Source organism: Schistocerca cancellata, chromosome 4 (assembly GCF_023864275.1).
Source record: "Schistocerca cancellata isolate TAMUIC-IGC-003103 chromosome 4, iqSchCanc2.1, whole genome shotgun sequence".
NCBI lineage: Eukaryota > Metazoa > Arthropoda > Insecta > Orthoptera > Acrididae > Schistocerca > Schistocerca cancellata.
In genome coordinates this window covers 247,939,561-247,964,090 of record NC_064629.1, presented here as the reverse complement: position 1 = coordinate 247,964,090, position 24,530 = coordinate 247,939,561, and the positions used below count along the sequence as shown (strand labels likewise).

Here is a 24,530-nt window from a genome sequence, read left to right as displayed (position 1 = left end):
TTCTTATTTAAAATAAAAAAATAATCCGATACTTCAAATAATATTTTTTCTCTTATTTTTACGATACACTGTCTCTCTTTCGTAAGATCACATTGAAACTTAATTTGAAGTTAAGTGAAATTTTGAATTATCTGTACAAATACGTGTTTTGGGAAATCAATGAAATGTTTGGAAATTCGATAAGCAGTGAGTTAGTATTTATATTTACACAATTATTTATTTTTTATCTGTGCCGAAAAATACAAAAATCTTCACAGAACCAAATTTTCAGTTATTTTTCTCATACTCTTTGAGTGTTGTAACACTTAATATTTACAGTATCAGTAACCCGTATTATTTATAAAATAAGCCCCTTATTATTTTAAAGAATATTGACCTCAGGGCCAAGTATACAGTCGATGATTTCATGTACTGTGCAATTTGCAGTACAATCAAACCCAACAAATATATTGCCAGGAAAGTTGCTACAACATGCACAAAACAATACATTTCTTTGGCCTCTCTCTCTCTCTTGTGTGTAAGTAATTTCTGTGCAACAACATATGTATATTCTACACGTTAAAACATCCTGACGAGGATAACACAGTCCACCTCTACTGATAACAGCTGTTTAATGATTTTGGTTATCTTTCACATCCTCATCGTGTGCTATTAGATACAGTTTACAATAATTACATTTATTTTTATTAATGACAATATGAGCAGTAGCCATCTCTGTACTGAAGTACAGGCCGCATGTCCTCATCTAACCTCTGTTTGTTAGCATCATCTACAACTAAATTCAATTCTTAATTAAATGTCACTTGTGAAAGGTCATTTATATCTCACTCGTTAGACCAAATATCATTCTTGAAAACTTCCTCACTTATTTTTTTGTGACTTTAATTTTAAGGACACACAGCTTTGTACCCTTAAATTACTGATTGAGACATTGTAATTACCACCATTCAATGAACGATACTTCCCAAACCTGCTTTCTAGATCATCAGCTTGAACCTTGCCTGTTAGGAACTATTCTCTCTCTCTCTCTCTCTCTCTCTCTCTCTCTCTCTCTCTCTCTCTCTCTCTCTCTCCAAATGTAATACCTAACATATGCAGCATAAGACCGAACATCTGCAAACTGAATGACAGACATTGTATCATCACACATCTCAGAACATAATGATACCCCCATGAACTTCACTGTAATATCCATACCAAATGAAACAGCAATAAAAACTTGACTTCTTTCTGCACAACAAACACCAAGCTAATCAGGCCTAATAAAAATGCCAAACACATAAACAAAAAAGAACCATAATCATTCGCTGAAAACACGTACACAACCCTCGCTACCGCACCAAGTACCTAAACTCGAAACCACGTTAGCACAATGACAACCAAAACTCAAATGAACCCAATGCCACAAGTTAAACTCAGCACATCCACCACCAGAGGGCACCATCAAATTCAACACAACCTCTACAGACACAACCAACTCAAATACTCCGCATCATAATGACATCACACACCACTCCATTACCTCATGTGTCAAAGCAGATGAGTGGAATTGGATGCTTCGGTTGACCTGAATGTTCCATCATTAACCAATTTGCAAACTGATGTAGCAACTCTAGTGTGTGTTTAGAATTCCTGGTTATTGGCTCTTGGAACATATTTAATTACCTCTGACCTTTTAACAAAGTTTGAATGTTAACTGCAGGTCACCACTTGCAAATTATCTCAATGAAATTTGCACTGTCATTGTGGTGAAAAATATGAAGAGCAAATTTTACGTTCTCCCTTTCTGTGGTTGATGGATACTGTGATTTGAGACACAGTTTGTTGGCAAATTTCAATAAATTTTCCTTTTCAAGTGGCTGAAGAGATTTCCAACTGCTTAAAAATGCAAAATTGCCATAAACCTCATTGCTAAAATCTGGAAACTATAATCTCTTCTTTCTGATTTAGCCAGTTGTTATGTATATATTCCAATAGGTGCACACTATCAAACAGAAAATACAAAAGGCTACATCCAGCACCTGGAGAAGGGTTTGAGTACTTAATTTTAAGTTCAGGTGGATCACTGAAGTATGATACAGGCTTATTATTGATGTCATTATCATAATAGTTACCAAGAACATCATACCATATGCTCTGCAGTTTCAATATAACCTTTTTAAGAAAGGTGGAAAGAGCAGGGGCCTGCATGGCTTTGACAGGTAGATCATGAGTTACATCATTGTACTGTGTATCCACATGACACACCATAAATACATAGGCTGTAAATGCACATTCGCTTCTACTACTACTGCTACTGCTACTTTAAGCCTAACCCACAATATAACACCTTTTGAAGTGCATTAGTGATTTTAAATGCCTTCCATCAAGATGAGGACTGTTCAATCTTGTTCAGTCAAAAATGACACTTTGTTAGCTGTGTATTCTAGAAAATATGCAGAAACTTGCCTAAGAACAGGATTAATACAAAATCCAATACATATTCTAGTCAGAGTAGCTGGACAAGGCATCATTATTAAAGACACGCAACAGTGAGGAGAAATTGAGAGCGAACTAATGACCATACCACCAAAATATCCCATGAATATCTTGCCCTATTCTTTTTACATTTTAGCATTGAAAGCTGTTCTTTCAAAAATGTAATTATTTCTTGTTTATCTGGTAACTTTTCAAATAAATTGTTCAAAACAGTAAATATAAAATGAATACTCTCAGGAGTATTATTGTCTTCTCTATTGCTAAATTGTAAGTTCGCCATATTAAGCACGGTAGTTAAGTGTGTCGTATTATTTACAGTTACTGGGAACTTGAAATTCTCTATTTGATCAGTCTGCAGATCATGTAAATGAACAGTGAGACTTAAGTTTGCCCTAATATGACAAAAAACTTTCTGAAATGACACTTCACTAATTAAAAGGAAATGTACAATAGTCTTCTTAACACAGATCAACCCACTCAAATCAAAAGTATTAATTTTATAATTGATTCATTCAGGGCTGAGAAGGATACAGACTTCATATGTTCTTCATGACTAGTCAAACTTTCCTTTAGAACACAAATGATGTAAGCATTTTCTATATGCTGTCTTCAGTCCTCGGGAGATTCTCTTGATGTTGAAGGTGTAGATAAATATCCAGGACCTCCAAGTAATAGTGATGGTACTGCACCTGTAATAAATATATTAACTGCCATTATCTTACCTTGTACATTATAAGGTCAACAGATTCATTCACTAATTATTTATCGTAACACAGTCCGTAAACACCCAACAAACCTTTCCTTAGCTGTGGATGGTCAAGAGGTGCTGTAATAAATTTTCGAGTCTTAGCCTCATATGCTGATGTACTTCTTTCTGTATTGTGTGCATGAAAGTGCCACTCACAAAACTGTTAAAATAATAGAGTAGCTTGCATTAGTGTGACAAAACAGTTCCCATATATAGGTTATGTTTATAAATTACAGTTAATGCCTGAACTAATTAAAATATTTAATGTATTTGTTTACTGAAGCTGCTGCTTTCCACAGAATCGTATGTAGGCGTAAAATTATTGTGATGAACTGCACTTACCCATTTTCTCCTTGCATTTTCATCATGTGGGAAATGGAATATACTTACTCTTTCTTGAGTACTATAATTGCCTTTACAAGGCCCCTCCCCTTGCCAGGGGGCTCCGGATGTTTCAAGAGTTCGTGTGTGGCGCACATGGTGGCCCAGGCTATTCCTTCTTGGGCTGCATTTCCCTTCCCCATGCCCCTCCCTACCCTGTCCTCACTCCTTCTCCTCTGCCCCCTGCTTCCCCTCTCTTAGTGTTCTTACTTATGTCGACCTGGCTATCCACCTGGTTTTGTTCCCTATGCCTTTTCTTTTCCACCTTCCTTTTTGATTCCCCTTTGGGGTTTGACTGCCACTTCTCCATAGTGTGAGCCGTTTGGGGAATAACTCCTTTCCTAGTACCTATGGGGGGGGGGGGGGGGGTCACCACTTTTTGGTAAGTTCGTGCTCGGCTACCACAGGGCCCCAACATTTGCAGCACCCCTTCCCTGCTGCATGTTTATCATTCTGGTATTCTTCTTCCTCTTCCTTGGGGGGACACGTCTGGAACATTTTTGGGAAATTTGTTCTGAGGTTTTAATAGCATGACATGAGAACAACCCCATCATGTAGATTCTCTTTCTTCGTTCTTCATCTTCTACCATTCCCCTGCATCGTTGTTTGAGGTTCCTCTCAATTTCTTCTTCCTCCTTGTGCGCTCCTGAAGGCTGGCCCATGTTGTTTTACGTGTAACAGGCGATTGGGTAATGTGTAATTCCCAGACCTGGGGTAACAGGTACAAGTCATACGTACTCCCTGGTACAAGCCAGGCCTAGGGAGGGGTGATTGCTTGAGCTGTTGCCTTTCCAAATTGCCATTTGGCCCTCTGTCAGGAGTTCGAGATGTGTGACCTGAGGTGCAAACAATCACCTAAGACAGGTTAGCCCATCTGTGAGGGGCCGCTAATTGGAAGGAGCGGGCCATTGGAGACACTAGCAGTTGTGGGGATTTTTGTCATAATGAGCCAGTCATCATCTCAGCCTCAGTCTGTGTTTTCTAAACGTAAATGGAATCGGGCTAAAGATTCAAAGAATCTCCCAGCTGCACTTCATTTCTTTGTGGTATCACATAATGGAAGAGGTCAGTCCTTTGCTATGGTTAATCTGTTTATTATTAAGAAAACTGTTCATGCAATTGCCAGCCCTGTGACGTGCTACTCTCGTTTACATAATATATCTCTGCTCCTGGAGTCCAGTTGTGATTTTCAAGCCCAACAACTGCTTACTGTTCTGCTACTCCATGGCTATCCTGTTCACGTTGAGGCTCTTTGAATGCTGAATTCTTTGTGAGGTGCTATTTACACTTGGCTGCTTGATGGTCCGACTGAGGGAGAAATCAAAACTAACCTCTCTGATCAGAGTGTTCTAACAATACCACCACTTGCAAAGTAGGTTAGAAATAAGATTTAATAATGTTGCTCATGCAGCATATGTTTGCTTTATCGGGCAACAACAAAGTTATTGACTGTGGATGGTATTGTCAGAATGGAAATAATGAAGTCACTGTAAAAAAAGTCATTAATTTTGGCACTTATCCTGAGTGGATTCCCACGTAGATTTCGTCAAAGTTGTTATGGCTCATCTTGTTGATTCTAGAGTGATTCCACTTTGACTGCTAGAAGGTCCAGATCTGTATTTTAGCAATATTTGAAGACCTAACAAATGTGTTTTTCAGGAAATTCTTAGTGATCAAACAATCCCAGATCAGAACTATGGTATGGTAGAAATAATTTTTGACTTGGTGTTCACGATTCACATTTTTATTAAACTTCTTGTAAATTCACATATACTTCTTAATTGCCACATCATCAAGAAAACAGTTTTGTATCAATCTTCATATACTGAATTTCCACTTTAACCAAACACAAGACTTGACTGTTCTTTTACAAAGCGAAATAACAACTTAACTTCTGCAAAGTGAAACAAAAACTGCTCTGTGCGCATTCGCACCAAAACGGTTACAAGTAAGTCAAAGATTATGACAGTCTCACAGAAATGAATACACACAAGAACCATATCACTTTAATATATCGATACATCATAGTACCTATACATTAATAAAACCAAATGTGAATATTGTCACAAAAATATGTCTGTTACTTTGCAGAAAAGTAGTAAGATATTATTGGTATCGAGAACTGGGGTTGGAGTGCCGTAATGGTCATGTAAATAAAGAACCATTACAGTGTCACTGCAGTCCATTGGGCAATGAAAAAGGTTGGTGCACCTTTCCTGCCTAAACACAGTCTTTTTCTCACATTTGATCAAGTAATACTTCCATCATAGATCAAAGCGGGCTATGAAATCATCATGGTCCAACCCCGTACATTCCAAACCCAATGCATTGCCACCAGTGTCAATGTTAGAACCACACTCACATGTCCTATTGAAAACATGGACAAATGTGTTACTTTTGGGAAGGATACTCAAGAGGGCTATTGCCTGCCACCTTCTCCCCGCTATGTGAGTTGCAGTGGTGACCTTCCAGCCTCACCCTGAGAATGTCCCATGTATCTCAATGAGCAGGCCAGCCAGGAGATCTGGGAGAAGGAAAAAGTACCTTACCCTGTGACTTGCAAGTTGTTGGCTAATTGAAAGCCCTGCATTTTACCATCAGGTACCGTTCTTGCTACTCCTTGCTCCTAGCTCCATGAAGGACATGGCCCCAAAGGCTTGCAACTTCAAATTCAGCACTGCAGTTGTAAAGTAGCCCAGTATCACCATATCATTCCAGTGCCCTCCTCCTCCAGATGCGCAACAAGCCACCTAATCTTTGCCCCAACAGCAGGCTGGAAAGGACAAATGGAACACTCTCGTGAAACTTCTTATGATGTCCCTCCAGTCAACACACATTCCCCTCCAACCCCCCCTCCGAGGGGGCTCATGGTCCTTTCATGAGTACATGTGTGGCGAGTATGGTGCCCCGTGCTATTGCAGCCTTCCTTCCTTTCCTGGGCTGCATTTTCTTTCCTTTCCCTTCCCCTCCTTGCTCCTTCTTCTCCACCCTCTCCTCTCCCTCTTTCCCTCTTTCGGTGTCCTTGTTTATGTTGACCCTGCTATCCTCCTGGTTATGTTGGATTTGCGAGTTGGTTTTGTTGACTAATTACCTTATCCTTTTGGCATTCTTTGGTCCCCCTCTGGGGTTTGACCTCGTTTACTAAATTTCTATTCTGTAATGTGAGCCATTTGGGGAAGAGCACCTTACCTAGTGTCTCCAGCGTGTGCCCTCCTAGTCCTTCCATCTTTTCCTTCACGTCGTTGTCTGATGCTAGAGTACATAGCCAGCCCGTGTGGTGGAGTCGCTATGTACCCTTTTGGTTGAGCCCCCTGGAAACACGGGGATCACATTTGATACTTGAGCCGTGACCACCTCATGTAATCCTAGGAGTGGTTGCTTGTCATCTTGGAGCATCAGAACTCCCGGCAATGGCCGCCGTCCCAGACGACCTTTGCTGTGGCTGGGTGGTGCCCGTGGAGAGAGACCCTGATCAGAGTGAGTGGTATCAGGGCAAATGCTATGCAAATGAAATGCATGCGGGTCCAGAACTCTGGCCGTTCTTCTATGGCCGTCTCTTTGAATTGAAATGATTCTTTTAGTGCTGCTTCTCGTGCCCCTTCGGCCTTCCCTTCCATGGCTACCCCCTGGGAGGAGGGTCAGGCTTGTCAGCTTAGGGGCAAAACCTTTTCCCCACTATCTGGTTTGCACCAGGACTGTTGGGATACTTTCACCAATACCAAACCTTTATTTTTTTGTGGAACACATTGAAGACGAGTTTGGTGAAGTGGACTCTCTGAACAAGATGTGGTCAGGTCCTTTATTGATCAAAACTGCTTCGGCTGCCCAGTCTGTGGCGCTTTGTGCCTGTGACCATTACCCCCCACCAGTCTTTGAATATGGTTCAAGGTGTAATTTTTCACAGGGACCTCATCCTTCAAACTGATGAGGAACTTGGGGACAAGCTAGGACGGCAGGGTGTTCACTTTGTTGGCATGTTCAGAATGGCCTGTAGGACTATCACATTGATACTGGTGCCTTTATCTTGGCCCTTGAAGGGAATACCCTCCCTGAGAATGTCACGATAATGGTTTATCGATGTGACGTGAAGTCGTATATCCCACCACCTATGAGATGTTTTAAGTGCTTGCGTTTTTGACACATCTCCCCACTGTTCGCAGACCCCTCTCTGTGGTGACTGTGGACGTCCACTTCATGAGGGGAGTTCCTGTGTTCCCCCTCCTGTGTGTGTTAATTGTCATGGGAGTCATTCTCCACTTTCATTGGATTGCCCAGCTTATAAGAAGGAAAAGAAGACACAGGAGTATAAGTCCCTTGATCATCTACCCTACACTGAGGCTCGTAAGGAGTATGCACGTCTTCATCCTGTGTCAGTGATGTCTAGCTATGCTTTAGTTAAATCTTCACCCCTTCCTCCCCCTAGTCCCGAACCCCTCTCCTCTCCCCCCCTCCCCTCCGTGTGCCGCTCCCCCTCCCCAGCCGGAGAATTGTCCCACTTCTTCGGCGTCTGCCGGTCGAGGGTGCCCCTCCCAGGACCCCCCTTCCCAGCACCTTCCAGGCAAAAGGTCTGCTGCCATGCAACAAACACTGGAACCACGGTCTGTGGGCCCACAGGTCGCCCGCTCTCTTCTTGTTCCAGATCTTGCTGCAGCTGGCTCCTTTTTGCAGCACAGCCCTCCTCGATCTCAAAAAGAAAAGAAGAAGAAACATAAGTCTCAGGACAAGGAGCCTCTGGTGTCACCAGGGGTCCCGTCCCCACCTTTGCAACCTGACTCTGACCTGCTGTTGCTAGATGTCGCCCCCTCCTTGTCGGTGATGGATGGTGACCCAGTGGCATGACTGGCTTTAGCCTGCCCCCCCCCCCCCCCCCAATTTGAATCATCGTTCTGTGGGTATCCATTGGAATTGTAATGGATATTACCATCACCTTCCGGAGTTGAAATCCCTTATTTCATTTTACTCTGCAGCTTGTGTGGTTCTGGAAGCGGTTGCTGTTAGGGTCCACCTGGACTATGGGGTCACAGTTCGCAATCTTTATCTCCCCCCTGGCAGGACTCTCACACCTGCTGCCTTAACTGCCCTTCTTCAGCAGCTTCCTCCTTCTCGGGGATTTTAATGCTCGTCATCCCTTGTGGGGCAGTGGATTTCCATCTAGTCGGGGTATTCTCATAGACCAGTTTCTTGCAGACCACGACTTGTGCCTTCTTACCTACCCATTTCAGTGCCAGTGATGGTTCCTTTTCTGCCATTGATCCTTGTCTTTCTTCTCCCTCCCTCCTCCCTTCATTACACTGGTCGCCACACAACCTTTATGATAGTGACGACTTCCCATTGATTCTCTCGCTCCCTGATGGGCAGGTTACCTTGTTGGTCTTTTCAACATGCCGAATGGCCTCTATATACTGCACAGGTCGTTTCTTCTCCCTCTTTGTTGGGTTGTATTGATGACGTCCTACATGATGTGTTTGATGCGATTGTTCGCACTGTTACCATTGCCGTCCCATGCTCATCTGGACCATTTCGCCACTGGCAAGTCCCATGGTGGAGTATGGCCATTGCCATCCATAATTGCCGTCAAGCTTTGCAACACCTTAAGAGGCACCCATCCGCTGCCAATCTTACTACCTTTAAACGCCTTTGCACCAAAGGCCGTTACTTAATTAAACAGAGCAAACGGGTGCGTTGGGAACGCTTTGTTTCTTCCCACAGTTCTACTGTCCCTATGTCACAGGTATGGGCTACACTTTGCTCTCTCCAAGGTTGCCATCGGCAGTCTACCCTCTCGGGCCTTGCCCTCCCAGATGGCCTTTGCACGGACCTGTTGATTCTTACGGAACATCTTGTGACCCATTTTGCAACAGCATCAGCACAACCTCCTATCCGCCTGCTTTCCTTCACCAGAAACAGCGGGGATGCTTCCGCCTTATGTTGTACCCCTTGTCAGTCAGAATCTTACAACAAACCTTTTACTGAATGGGAACTTCTTTCTGCACTTTCTTCTTCTCATGATATGGCCCCTGGTCCAGATTCCATTCATACCCAATTGCTCCATGATGATGACATCTTCTCTGGGTGCTTAACCGTATTTGGCTCCAAGGTGACTTCCCTTGTCAATGGAGGGATAGCATCATGGTGCCCGTTCTTAAGCCTAGTAAGAACCCCGTTTGTCGAAAGCTATTGGCCAATTAGTCTGACAAGCGTTGTTTGCAAGTTACTTGAACAGATGGTAACCCGTTGGCTCAATTGTGTCCTCGAATCTCGGGATCTATTGCTATTGGCCAATTAGTCTGACAAGCGTTGTTTGCAAGTTACTTGAACAGATGGTAACCCGTTGGCTCAATTGTGTCCTCGAATCTCGGGATCTATTGTCCCCTTACCAGTGTGGCTTTGAGAGGGGACGGTCTCAGATTGATCATTTACTTCAATTGGAATCCACAGTTCGGCAGGCTTTTTCCCAGCGTTGCCATTTGCACTTCATGAGTGGGGTCTTCAGGGCCCACTCCTGACTTTTATCCGCCAGTTCCTGTTCCCTCGGTCGTTCAGAGTTCGGGTTGGTACTGTTTTTAGTTCTCCATGGACCCAGTAGAATGGTATCCCACAGGGTTCTGTATTGATTGTACTTCTTTTCCTCATTGCTATAGATGGACTTGTGGCCTCTGTCGGTCCTTTGGTCACCCCTGCTCTGTATATGGATGATTTCTGCATTTGGGTTAGTCCCTCTTTGATGGCCTCTGTAGAGCGGCATCTCCAGGGTGCTTCTATACGGCGTGCCCCTGTATGGACCCTCTCACACGGGTTTCAATTATCTCCTTTAAAATCATGGGTGGTCCACTTCTGTCACTGAACTACAGTCCATCCCAATCCAGAGCTCTACCTCGATGCACGACGATTACCTGTGGTCCCACAGTTTCATTTCCTGGGGCTTCTATTCGACAACAAGCTCACTTGGCTGCTTCATATCAGGCTTCTGCAGATAGGATGTTTCTGTAAACTAGATGTCCTTCGCTTTCTCGCCAACACCTCTTGGGGTGTTGATTGTTCCACTCTTCTCTGCCTTTATCGGGCTGTAGTGCTGTCTCACTTGGACTATGGTTGCCAAGTTTATGGTTCAGTTGCTCCTTCCACACTGCGCCTCCTGGATCTGGTCCACCATTGTGGTATCTGTTTGGCCACTGGTGTCTTCCCTACTAGCCGTGTTGATAATCTCCTAGTTGAAGCTGGGATCCCCGCCCCCTCATTCTGTTCGGCGGTCCCAGCTTCTAGTTTCTTATGCAATCACTGTCCATTCCTCTCCCACTCATCCTTCCTATTCTATCCTGTTCCCAGACCAAGGACGTCACCCACTTGATTCCCGCCCTTGGGCAAGTTCACCGGTTGGGCTCCGCCTTGCGTCTCTTCACTGCGATTTTCAGCTTCCTTCTTAGTCCTGTCTCCCACATTCCCTCCCCCCCCACCCTCCGGTTAGTTCCTCATCCCTGGATTCAGATGGATCTCCGCCGAGGTCCGAAAGGTTCCGTTCCCCCGATGGTGTTCCATTGTTTTTTCTGCCAAATTTTATGGGAGTTTCGGGATGTTGTTGTTTTTTTACACCGATGGCTCTAAGTCTGCTGATCATATGGGATATGCCTTCACGTCCTCTGTTGGCATGGAAAATCATCTCCTGCCAATTGCATGTGGGGTGTTTACTGCAAAATTGATGGCAATTTCCCGGGCCCTTACCTTTATTTAACAGTCCCAACACAACTGCGTTTTGTTATGTATGGACTCAATGAGTGGCCTTCAGGCTACTGACTGGTGTTTTTCCCACCATCCCTTGATCTCGGCCATCCATGACCGTCTCGCTTATCTTCACCATGCTGCTTGTTCCATTGAGTTTCTTTGGGTCCCTGGCCATGTGGGCATCCCAGGTAATGAGCTTGTTGGTAGTTTGGATGGGGGAGCAGTCACTTACCCCCCCACCCCTTCTCCGTAACCCCTCCTGTGGCAGATTTACGGCTTCATATCAAATCCCACTTCGCACATTCATGGGCCAACTCTTGGGAGGCTACCTCCCTGTCTAATAAACTTCGAGCACGTAAGGTGACACCTGTCCCATGGCGTTCTTCCTTCCGCCTCTCCCAAAAGGACTCGACCATCCTGTGTCGTCTCTGCATCGGCCATACCAGGCTGACCCATGGTTTTCTTTTGCGTAATGAGCCACCCCAACTTTGTGGTTGTGGAGCCTTCCAGTCAGTAGCCCACATTTAGGTGCAATGTCCCCTTCTTTTGGCTCTGCGTACTAAGTACAGTCTTCCCTGCACTTTACCTTTAATATTGGCAGACGATTCCCAGATGGTTGAACTGGTTCTCTGTTTCCTTTGTGAAAGTGGTTTTTATTTTCAGTTCTAAGGTTTGTAATCTCCCTCTGGAGTAGGGGCAGGGTGGTGAGGGCTGGGGCGTCTCCCATTGTAAGCTGTGTTTGGAGATTCCTGACTCCTCTCCCTGGCCAAGATCCTCTTTTCTCTCCCCTTTACTCTATTTTTATCACTTTTTAGATTTGGTTAGTCTCCTTTTATAATACACACTTTTACATTCTAGCAGTTGAATGCTTTTGAATAGCAGGTGGTCTTGCCTGTACGGCATCAGAGGTGGCATATTTACTGCCTCTAGCATAGCCTTGGAGTTGCCTACTTGTTGACTTCCCTCCTTTTGTTTTCACAGTTGACAACATGACTGCACTTTTACACTTTTTAGCCTTTTACATTTTTTAGCCCCTTGCTTCACACCTTTATTAAAGTCAAAGCTTTCACTTGTTCTGCTAAGGACCTTTACTTTTGCTCTTGTCTCTGTCATTGTCATTCTGATTAGTCTTATTAATTTAGCACATATACCAACTTCTTTCAGTATTCTGTATAGTTCTTGCCGATTTATGCTGTCAAAGGCTTGTTTGAAATCGATGAATAAGAAATGAAGATCTATATCATATTCATAGAACTTTTCCATCATTTGCCTTATCACAAATATTTGATCAGTTGTTCCTCTGCCCGGTCGAAAGCCACACTGATATTCCCCTAGTATGCCTTCTGCACACTTCCGTATCCTTTCGTTTAATATACTTGTGAAGATATTATAAGCTGTACTTAGGAGTGTTACACCTCATAGTTTTCATATGCTGTTCTGTCCCCTTTCTTATAAATGGGGACTATTATTCCAATTTTCCAATTATCTGGCATAGTTTCTGTTTCCCATATATCTGATATTAATGTGTGCAGTTCCTTTATTACAGCCTCACCACCAGTTTTTATTAATTCAGCAATTATGCTGTCTTCCCCAGGGGCTGGATTGTTTTTTGACTTGTGCACAGCCTGGGAGACCTCTTGTAGTGTTGGCTTTCTTGCCTCATTGGTTTCATTGTCTACTTCAAGCTCCACTCTTCCCTCCTGTGCAGCTGTCTCTTCACCTTCTAGGCTGGTGCTTAGGGTACCTTTGAAATATTCTGCCCATCTTCCCACTATCTGTTCTTCCTCCCTTATCATTTTCCCATCTTTACTGGAACAGGACATTGTTTTTGGCTGGAATCTATTCTTCATTTTGCCTGTGGCATGATAGAATTTTCTTATTTCACTCTGTTCTTTTAGTTCTTCTAGTCCTTGAAATTTCTTCTTATTCCACTCTCTTTTCTTTCTCTTGCACAGTCTGTTAGCTCTTCTCCTTAATTCTCTATATTGTTCCACATTATTTCTGGTTTCTCTCTGTAGCATTTTTGTTCCTGCCCTGTTCTTTTCCTCCATTGCTGACCTGCAATATTCATCAAACCACTCCTGGGTTCTTCTGTTCCTTCTTATGCCTATTATTTCCTCTGTAGCATCCTTAATGGCTTTTTCAAACCTGTTCCACCTTTCATCTACTCCTACTGTGGTCTCTTCATTGCTCAACTTTTCTGCTTAGTGTTACTTGGTATTTTTTTATTTCATCAGGGATGTTCAGTTTGTCTGTATTCCATTTCATCATCTTTCCCATTCTGTTGCCATTTGTTAGTGACAGTTTCTCTCTCAAGACTGATTTTATCAGAAAGTGGTCTGAATCACAGTTTGGTCCTCTGCAGCTCCGTACATCCGTAACTGACGGGGAGTGGCGTGCAATCACTAAAATATGATCAATCTGATTGACTACTCCATTGGCTGCAGACTTCCAAGTACCCAGATGGATCCTTTTATGTGGAAAGCAGGTACTTTTAATAATCATATTATTCCTTGCTGCGAATTGGCATAGTAAGTCTCCATTCTCATTGTTTTCTTCATGTTGTTGTTGTGGTCTTCAGTCCTGAGACTGGTTTGATGCAGCTCTCCATGCTACTCTATCCTGTGCAAGCTTCTTCATCTCCCAGTATCTACTGCAACCTACATCCTTCTGAATCTGCTTAGTGTATTCATCTCTTGGTCTCCCTCTACGATTTTTACCCTCCACACTGCCCTCCAATGCTAAATTTGTGATCCCTTGATGCCTCAAAACATGTCCTACCAACCGATCCCTTCTTCTAGTCAAGTTGTGCCACAAACTTCTCTTCTCCCCAATCCTATTCAATACCTCCTCATTAGTTACGTGATCTACCCACCTTATCTTCAGCATTCTTCTGTAGCACCACATTTCGAAAGCTTCTATTCTCTTCTTGTCCAAACTAGTTATCGTCCATGTTTCACTTCCATACATGGCTACACTCCATACAAATACTTTCAGAAACGACTTCCTGACACTTAAATCTATACTCGATGTTAACAAATTCCTCTTCTTGAGAAACGCTTTCCTTGCCATTGCCAGTCTACATTTTATATCCTCTCTACTTCGACCATCATCGGTTATTTTACTCCCTAAATAGCAAAACTCCTTTACTACTTTAAGTGTCTCATTTCCTAATCTAATTCCCTCAGCATCACCCGACTTAATTTGACTACATTCCATTATACTCGTTTTGCTTTTGTTGATGTTCATCTTATATCCTCCTTTCAAGACACTGTCCATTCCGTTCAACTGCTCTTCCAAGTCCTTTGCTGTCTCTGACAGAATTACAATGTCATCGGCGAACCTCAAAGTTTTTACTTCTTCTCCATGAATTTTAATACCTACTCCGAATTTTTCTTTTGTTTCCTTTACTGCTTGCTCAATATACAGATTGAATAACATCGGGGAGAGGCTACAACCCTGTCTTACTCCTTTCCCAACCACTGCTTCCCTTTCATGCCCCTCGACTCTTATAACTGCCATCTGGTTTCTGTACAAACTGTAAATAGCCTTTCGCTCCCTGTATTTTACCCCTGCCACCTTCAGAATTTGAAAGAGAGTATTCCAGTTAACATTGTCAAAAGCTTTCTCTAAGTCTACAAATGCTAGAAACGTAGGTTTGCCTTTTCTTAATCTTTCTTCCAAGATAAGTCGTAAGGTCAGTATTGCCTCACGTGTTCCAACATTTCTACGGAATCCAAACTGATCTTCCCCGAGGTCAGCTTCTACCAGTTTTTCCATTCGTCTGTAAAGAATTCGCGTTAGTATTTTGCAGCTGTGACTTATTAAACTGATAGTTCGGTAATTTTCACATCTGTCAACACCTGCTTTCTTTGGGATTGGAATTATTATATTCTTCTTGAAGTCTGAGGGTATTTCGCCTGTCTCATACATCGTGCTCACCAGATGGTAGAGTTTTGTCATGACTGGTTCTCCCGAGGCCATCAGTAGTTCAAATGGAATGTTGTCTACTCCCGGGGCCTTGTTTCGACTCAGGTCTTTCAGTGCTCTGTCAAACTCTTCACGCATTATCTTATCTCCCATTTCGTCTTCATCTACATCCTCTTCCATTTCCATAATATTGTCCTCAAGTACATCGCCCTTGTATAAACCCTCTATATACTCCTTCCACCTTTCTGCCTTCCCTTCTTTGCTTAGAACTGGGTTTCCATCTGAGCTCTTGATATTCATACAAGTGGTTCTCTTCTCTCCAAAGGTCTCTTTAATTTTCCTGTAGGCAGTATCTATCTTACCCCTAGTGAGACAAGCCTCTACATCCTTACATTTGTCCTCTAGCCATCCCTGCTTAGCCATTTTGCACTTCCTGTCGATATCATTTTTGAGACGTCTGTATTCCTTTTTGCCTGCTTCATTTACTGCATTTTTGTATTTTCTCCTTTCATCAATTAAATTCAATATTTCTTCTGTTACCCAAGGATTTCTATTAGCCCTCGTCTTTTTACCTACTTGATCCTCTGCTGCCTTCACTACTTCATCTCTCAGAGCTACCCATTCTTCTTCTACTGTATTTCTTTCCCCCATTCCTGTCAATTGTTCCCTTATGCTCTCCCTGAAACTCTCTACAACCTCTGGTTCTTTCAGTTTATCCAGGTCCCATCTCCTTAAATTCCCACCTTTTTGCAGTTTCTTCAGTTTCAATCTGCAGTTCATAACCAATAGATTGTGGTCAGAATCCACATCTGCCCCAGGAAATGTCTTACAATTTAAAACCTGGTTCCTAAATCTCTGTCTTACCATTATATAATCTATCTGATACCTACTAGTATCTCCAGGATTCTTCCACGTATACAACCTTCTTTTATGATTCTTGAACCAAGTGTTGGCTATGATTAAGTTATGCTCTGTGCAAAATTCTACAAGGCGGCTTCCTCTTTCATTCCTTCCCCCCAATCCATATTCACCTACTATGTTTCCTTCTCTCCCTTTTCCTACTGACGAATTCCAGTCACCCATGACTATTAAATTTTCGTCTCCTTTCACTACCTGAATAATTTCTTTTATCTCGTCATACATTTCATCTATTTCTTCATCATCTGCAGAGGTAGTTGGCATATAAACTTGTACTACTGTAGTAGGCATGGGCTTTGTGTCTATCTTGGCCACAATAATGCGTTCACTATGCTGTTTGTAGTAGCTAACCCGCACTCCTATTTTTTTATTCATTATTAAACCTACTCCTGCATTACCCCTATTTGATTTTGTATTTATAACCCTGTAATCACCTGACCAAAAGTCTTGTTCCTCCTGCCACCGAACTTCACTAATTCCCACTATATCTAACTTTAACCTATCCATTTCCCTTTTTAAATTTTCTAACCTACCTGCCCGATTAAGGGATCTGACATTCCACGCTCCGATCCGTAGAACGCCAGTTTTCTTTCTCCTGATAACGACGTCCTCCTGAGTAGTCCCCGCCCGGAGATCCGAATGGGGGACTATTTTACCTCCGGAATATTTTACCCAAGAGGACGCCATCATCATTTAATCATACAGTAGAGCTGCATGTCCTCGGGAAAAATTACGGCTGTAGTTTCCCCTTGCTTTCAGCCGTTCGCAGTACCAGCACAGCAAGGCCGTTTTGGTTAATGTTACAAGGCCAGATCAGTCAATCATCCAGACTGTTGCCCCTGCAACTACTGAAAAGGCTGCTGCCCCTCTTCAGGAACCACATGTTTGTCTGGCCTCTCAACAGATACCCCTCCGTTGTGGTTGCACCTACGGTACGGCCATCTGTATCGCTGAGGCACGCAAGCCTCCCCACCAGCGGCAAGGTCCATGGTTCATGGGGGGGTTTTCTTCATGTAGTGAATATTTTCCAGAAACTCCATACAGATGTTCATTCCTCCCTATTTTTGCATTAAAATCTCCTATTACTAGCATCAGGTCATATTTAGGTACTGCGCCGTATGCTTTTTCCAAGTCTTCGTAGAACTGTTCTTTAATTATATCCTCTTTTTCCTCTGTTGGTGCATGTGCATTAACTATTGATATATTCCTAAATTTACCTTTTAGTCTGAGTCTGCACATCCTTTCATTTATGGGTTCAAATTCTAGAAGGCTTTTCCTAACTTCCCTAGTTACTATAAACCCTGTTCCAAGTTGGCCTGTTCTTTCTTCTGGTCCACTATATACCAATGAGTACTCAGATTTATCTATCTGCCCATTCCCCTGCCATCTTATTTCCTGTAGCCCTACAATATCATATTTGAATTTTAAAATTTCATTGGCTATTTCTTTCATTTTTCCAGGCTGAAGCATTGTCCTCACATTCCATGATGCTACTGTTAGATCCTTTATCCGTTTCCTTTGCCGGGGTCGTGATACATGCTTTCCATCCAGTTTCCGAGGCTTCTGTTGAATTTCCGTAATATTCTTTTTTTTACAGTATGGGGTTATTAGTCCCATGCCCAACCCCCAACCTGGAGGACCAGGATTTGTATGAGGTTTACTCCTCTAGGGAAGCTGGCTTCACTACGCCTCTAGAGCCCTCCCTGCCCTATGTTGTGGGACACACTTTGTCTGGCTCCTCTGTCGAGACCAGTCTGGCTTGGGAGACCCTGCCAGTAGCTATGCTACCGCCGGCATAGCTCTAGACTTCACCGAAGCACGCAAACCCTCCCGCCCGGCACTGAAGGTGCCTACTATAAGGCGGTGTCCCCTGAGAGGGGGCATGCAGCTTTACTGTATGGTTAAATGATGATGGCGTCCTCTTCGGTAAAATATTCCGGAGGTAAAATAGTCCCCCATTGGGATCTCCGGGCGGGGACTACTCAGGAGGACGTCGTTATCAGGAGAAAGAAAACTGGCGTTATACGGATCGGAGCATGGAATGTCAGATCCCTTAATCGGGCAGGTAGGTTAGAAAATTTAAAAAGGGAAATGGATAGGTTAAAGTTAGAGTGGGAATTAGTGAAGTTCGGTGGCAGGAGGAACAAGACTTTTGGTCAGGCGAATACAGGGTTATAAATACAAAATCAAATAGGGGTAATGCAGTAGTAGGTTTAATAATGAATACAAAAATAGGAGTGCGGGTAAGCTACTACAAACAGCATAGTGAACGCATTATTGTGGCCAAGATAGATACGAAGCCCACACCTATCACAGTAGTAAAAGTTTATATGCCTACTAGCTCTGCAGATGACGAAGAAATTGAAGAAATGTATGATGAAATAAAAGAAATTATTCAGATAGTTAAGGAAGATGAAAATTTAATAGTCATGGGTGACTGGAATTCGGTAGTAGGAAAAGGGAGAGAAGGAAGCGTAGTAGGTGAATATGGATTGGGGGGAAGAAATGAAAGAGGAAGCTGCCTGGTAGAATTTTGCACAGAACACAACTTAATCATAGCTAACACTTGGTTCAAGAATCATAAAAGAAGGTTGTGTACATGGAAGAAGCCTGGAGATACTGACAGGTTTCAGATAGATTATATAATGGTAAGACAGAGATTTAGGAACCAGGTTTTAAATTGTAAGACATTTCCAGGGGCAGATATGGACTCTGACCACAATCTATTGGTTATGAACTGTAGATTAAAATTGAAGAAACTGCAAAAAGGTTGGAATTTAAGGGGATGGGACCTGGATAATTTGACTAAACCAGAGATTGTACAGAGTTTCAGGGAGAGCATTAGGGAACGATGGACAAGAATGGGGGAAAGAAATACAGTATAAGAAGAATGGGTAGCTCTGAGGGATGAAGCAGTGAAGGCAGCAGAGGATCAAGTAGGTAAAAAGACGAGGGCTAGTAGAAATCCTTGGGTGACAGAAGAAATATTGAATTTAATTGATGAAAGGAGAAAATATAAAAAATGCAGTAAATGAAGCAGGCAAAAAGGAATACAAACGTCTCAAAAATGAGATCGACAGGAAGTGCAAAATGGCTAAGCAGGGATGGCTAGAGGACAAATGTAAGGATGTAGAGGCTTGTCTCACTAGGGGTAAGATAGATACTGCCTACAGGAAAATTAAAGAGAGCTTTGGAGAAAAGAGAACCACTTGTATGAATATCAAGAGCTCAGATGGAAACCCAGTTATAAGCAAAGAAGGGAAAGCAGAAAGGTGGAAGGAGGATATGGAGGGTCTATACAGGACCGATGTTCTTGAGGACAATATTATGGAAATGGAAGAGGGGGTAGATGAGGATGAAATGGGAGATACGATACTGCGTGAGGAGTTTGACAGAGCACTGAAAGACCTAAGTCGAAACAAGGCCCCGGGAGTAGACAACATTCCATTAGAATTACTGACAGCCTTGGGAGACCCAGTCCTGACAAAACTCTACCATCTGGTGAGCAAGATGTATGAGACAGGCGAAATTCCCTCAGACTTCAAGAAGAATATAATTCCAATCCCAAAGAAAGCAGGTGTTGACAGATGTGAAAATTACTAAACTATCAGTTTAATAAGTCACAGCTGCAAAATACTAACGTGAATTCTTTACAGACGAATGGAAAAACTAGTAGAAGCCGACCTCGGGGAAGATCAGTTTGGATTCCGTAGAAATATTGGAACACGTGAAGCAATACTGACCCTACGACTTATCTTAGAAGCTAGATTAAGGAAAGGCAAACCTACGTTTCTAGCATTTGTAGACTTAGAGAAAGCTTTTGACAATGTTGACTGGAATACTCTTTCAAATTCTGAAGGTGGCAGGGGTAAAATACAGGGAGCAAATGGCTATTTACAATTTGTACAGAAACCAGATGGCAGTTATAAGAGTCGAGGGACACGCAAGGGAAGCATTGGTTGGGAAGAGAGTGAGACAGGGTTGTAGCCTGTCCCCGATGTTATTCAATCTGTGCATTGAGCAAGCAGTGAAGGAAACAAAAGAAAAATTCGGAGTAGGTATTAAAGTCCATGGAGAAGAAATAAAAACTTTGAGGTTCGCCGAAGACGTAATTCTGTCAGAGACAGCAAAGGACTTGGAAGAGTAGCTGAACGGAATGGACATTGTGTTGAAAGGAGGATATAAGATGAACATCAACAAAAGCAAAACGAGGATAATGGAATGTAGTCTAATTAAGTCGGGTGATGCTGAGGGAATTAGATTAGAAAATGAGACACTTAAAGTAGTAAAGGAGTTTTGCTATTTGGGGAGCAAAATAACTGATGATGGTCGAAGTAGAGAGGATATAAAATGTAGACTGGCAATGGCAAGGAAAGCTTTTTTGAAGAAGAGAAATTTGTTAACATCGAGTATAGATTTAAGTGTCAGGAAGTCGTTTCTGAAAGTATTTGTATGGAGTGTAGCCATGTATGGAAGTGAAACATGGACGATAAATAGTTTGGACAAGAAGAGAATAGAAGCTCTCGAAATGTGGTGCTACAAAAGAATGCTGAAGATTAGATGGGTAGATCACATAACTAATGAGGAGGTATTGAATAGAATTGGGGAGAAGAGGAGTTTGTGGCACAACTTGACTAGAAGAAGGGATCGGTTGGTAGGACATGTTCTGAGGCATCAAGGGATCACCAATTTAGTATTGGAGGGCAGTGTGGAGGGTAAAAATCATAGAGGGAGACCAAGAGATGAATACACTAAGCAGATTCAGAAGGATGTAGGTTGCAGTAGTTACTGGGAGATGAAGAAGCTTGCACAGCATAGAGTAGCATGGAGAGCTGCATCAAACCAGTCTCAGGACTGAAGACCACAACAACAACAACAACAACAGCAACAACAACAAAAACAACAGCCTTTTACCTTTTATCGTTATGACTCTTCTGAGATGTAAATCTGTCGAATGGACCACCTTTGAAACAAGGGACTGATGACCTTGCTCTTTGTTCCCTTCAACCCCAACCAACAAACATCTCTATCTTCATCTGCCATGACTCGAAGATCCTCTAAAACGGCATCGCCATGTGGTACCCTCAACTGGCCAACCTCCATTTCGCCGGTGTGCACTGCCTACCATTTTTCTACACTGGAATGCACAGGCTGACCCAGAGAGAATGCCAGTGCCTCAGTAGATCTCAGGGAACAGGATCCTTCAGCCTCTGCACCCTTTAGCAGTAAGTGCTCCGTTCTGTCTGACACGTACTCAAGTAACCATTTCCTGTGTGCTATCCGGTTGCTGACACCTACCCCACATACATGTAAACCCAACTGGCAGCTTCCTAAGGCCACCTGAAGGCTATACTCAACAACCTTTGACAAACAACATTTTGCCAGTTGTGATGACCCGGTTGAGTACCTTACAAACATTATCCTTACTGCTGCAGTATGTTCCGTACCTCACATTTCATCTTTACCGCATCATGTCGCAGTCCCTTGGTGGACTGAGGTATACTATGACGCGATTCACGTGTGGAGATGTGCTCCCCATATTTTTACAGTCATGCTACGATGGAAAACTGTATTCATTATAACAGATGCATGCGCAGTGTCATCTCATTCTTCGGGATAGCAAACAAGCTAGCTAAATTCCATTTACTAGGGTTTTTTACAATTTCACTCCCTCTTCTGTCATGTGAGGCAACCTCTGTTGGCTCTCTGGGACCAAGGTCCAGTCCCCAATTTCCATTCAATTATAGCAGGTGATGTCATTGTGGACCCTGTTGCTATCTCTAACACCTTAGGTCGCTACTTTGTGGAGATTTAGAACTCCGCCCATCACCCCACCTTCCTCCCTTGTAAATGAGTGCAGGAGGCTCAGATGATAGCCTTCTCCTCTCAGAATCGTGACTGCTACAATGCTGCCTTTACTGTGAGGAGCTAAATTGTGCTTCATACGTATGATTGCATTTGGGTTGATGGCATGTTTCCCATAACCTGGCGTGAAGCCACTGTCATACCCATACCTAAGCCCGGTAAGGACAAAAGCCTTCATTCTAACTACCGCCCCATTTCTCTCACCAACTGTGTTTGCAGGGTTATGGAATATATAGTTCATGGCCTGCTGGTAAGGTGGCTTGAATCTTGCAATCTACTATCTGTTGCACATTTTGGATTTTGAGCACGTCATTCTGCAATTGACCATCTCGTCACTTTGTCAACCCATGTAATGAATGGTTTTCTGTGGAAATACCAGACTATGGCCATGTTTTTTGGTTTAGAGAAAGCCTACGGCACTTGCTGAAGTACTGGTATCCTCCCCACTCTATACACGTGGGGCTTCTGAGGCCACCTGCCCCATTTCCTTCAGGAATTTTTAAAAGACCAAAGTTTCAAGGTACTTGCAGATTCGACCTTGTTGGACACCTTCACCCAGGAGAACAGTGTGTCTCAAGGCTTCACCTCAGTGTTCTCTTTGCTATAGCCATTAACCCTGTTATGGAAGTATCTCTCACTGGGCAGCTGCCGCTCCCTTTTCTTTGACAACTTGGTGATCTATTGTAGTTCTCCATGAACATGCCTCCTTGTGAGGCAGCGATGTCTCTATCATCTTTACACATGGAGCATCAACAATGGCATTCACTTTTCCACTGACAAAACTGTTTGTATGAATTTCTGGTGGTGCAGTGGACTTCTTCTACCTTCTTTACATATTGGGCATGTTGCTCTTCCATTCACTGAAACCGTGAAATTTCTGGGGCTCATGCATGGTAAAAAATTTTCTTGGTCCTCCCATGTGTCTTACCTGGTCACCCACTATACCCGGTCCATCAGTGTCGCATGTGTCCTAAGCAGTACTTCCTGGGGAGCAGGTAGACCACTGTCCTCTGTTTGTACTGATCCAATGTCCGTTCGAAACTACACTGTGGGTGTTTCGTTAATTCATCTCATGTCCATCCATCTGCCATCTTAATACGATCCAGCATCATGGAATCCGTTCGTCACTGGCGCCTTTTACACTATCCCTGTTGAGTCTCTATGCACAAGCTGCCAAACTATTGCCATCGTATGGGCATGGTGTTCTTCTCCCCGGAGTTCGCTTTTAGCTATTGCTCCAGATGCATGCTGTTTGTCTGCCATGCCTGGACACCCATCCTATGCCTCCTTTTTTGATGACTCCCTTTACCACCAGTATGGGGTATGTCCTCCTCTGTTACCTCTCAGAGTTTGTTTTGGCTATTGCTCCAGCAGCTTAACTTCATGCTACCTGCCACATTCACAATGGGTGTGAACCTTCTCAACCTTGGCTTTGCGCGAAGCCGAGCTTGTGAAAGATTCACACCCATGTTCATCTTTGACTTTATTTGCTTCCTAAGGAAACTACTCCTGATTCTATCACTGTAAGTTGCTCCACCTACGTACACAAATTAGCAATAGCACCTTTGTGTACGCTGATGGCTCTAAGACTGACCTTTGTCCGGTGTGCCTTTGTCATTGCCACTGACCATTTTCAGTATCAGTTTCCAGAACACTGCTCAATATTTACAGTAGAGATCTTCACCCTGTATCAGGCAACACAGTACATCTAGTGACACTGATTATTTTAATTGTCATATGCTCCGATTGGTTTACCATTGTAGGACTGATAAACCAGTCCCAAGCAAAGAAGGGAAGCCTGAAAGGCAGGAGGAGTTTAGAGAGGGAGATGAAATTGAAATCAGTATTATAGAAAGGGAAGTGGACATGGCTGGATATGGAAGATATGATACTGCAGTAAGAGTTTTAACAAAGCTCTGAAAGATCTAAGTTGAAGTAAGGCCCTGGGTGTAGATGACCTTCCGTCAGAACTGTTGATAGCATTGGGGACCCAGGCATGACAAAACCCTTACATTTGGCATGCAAGATGTATAAGACAGGCAAAATACCCTCAGACTTCAAAAAGAATGTGGTGATTCCAATTCCAAAGAAAGCAGTTGTTGACATGTATGAAAATTACCAAACTACCAGTTTAATAAGTCATGGTTGCAAGTCGCTTACACAAATTCATTACAGAAGAATGAAAAACTGGTAGAAGCTGACCTCAGGGAAGATCAGGTGGGATTTCAGATAAATCAAAGAACACATGAGGTTGATTAAAGGCAAACCTACATTTATAGCTTTTGTAGACTTAGAAAAGATTTTCAGTGTTGACTGGAACACACTATTTGAAATTCTGCAGGTAGCAGGGGTAAAATACAGGAAGCAAAAGACTATTTACAATTTTTACAGAAACTAGATGGCAGTTATGAGTCAAGGGGTATGAAAGGGAAGCAATGGTTGAGAAAAGAGTGAGACGGGGTTGTAGCCTATACCTGATGTTATTTAATCT

General features: G+C 43.0%; 1 protein-coding gene across 5 annotated transcripts in view; it reads left to right on the top strand.

The window, feature by feature from the left end:
- The window catches only part of LOC126183677 (uncharacterized), a 44,726-nt gene that overhangs the window by 581 nt on the left and 19,615 nt on the right, over positions 1 to 24,530 (top strand). The gene's annotated exons all lie outside the window — the stretch shown is intronic.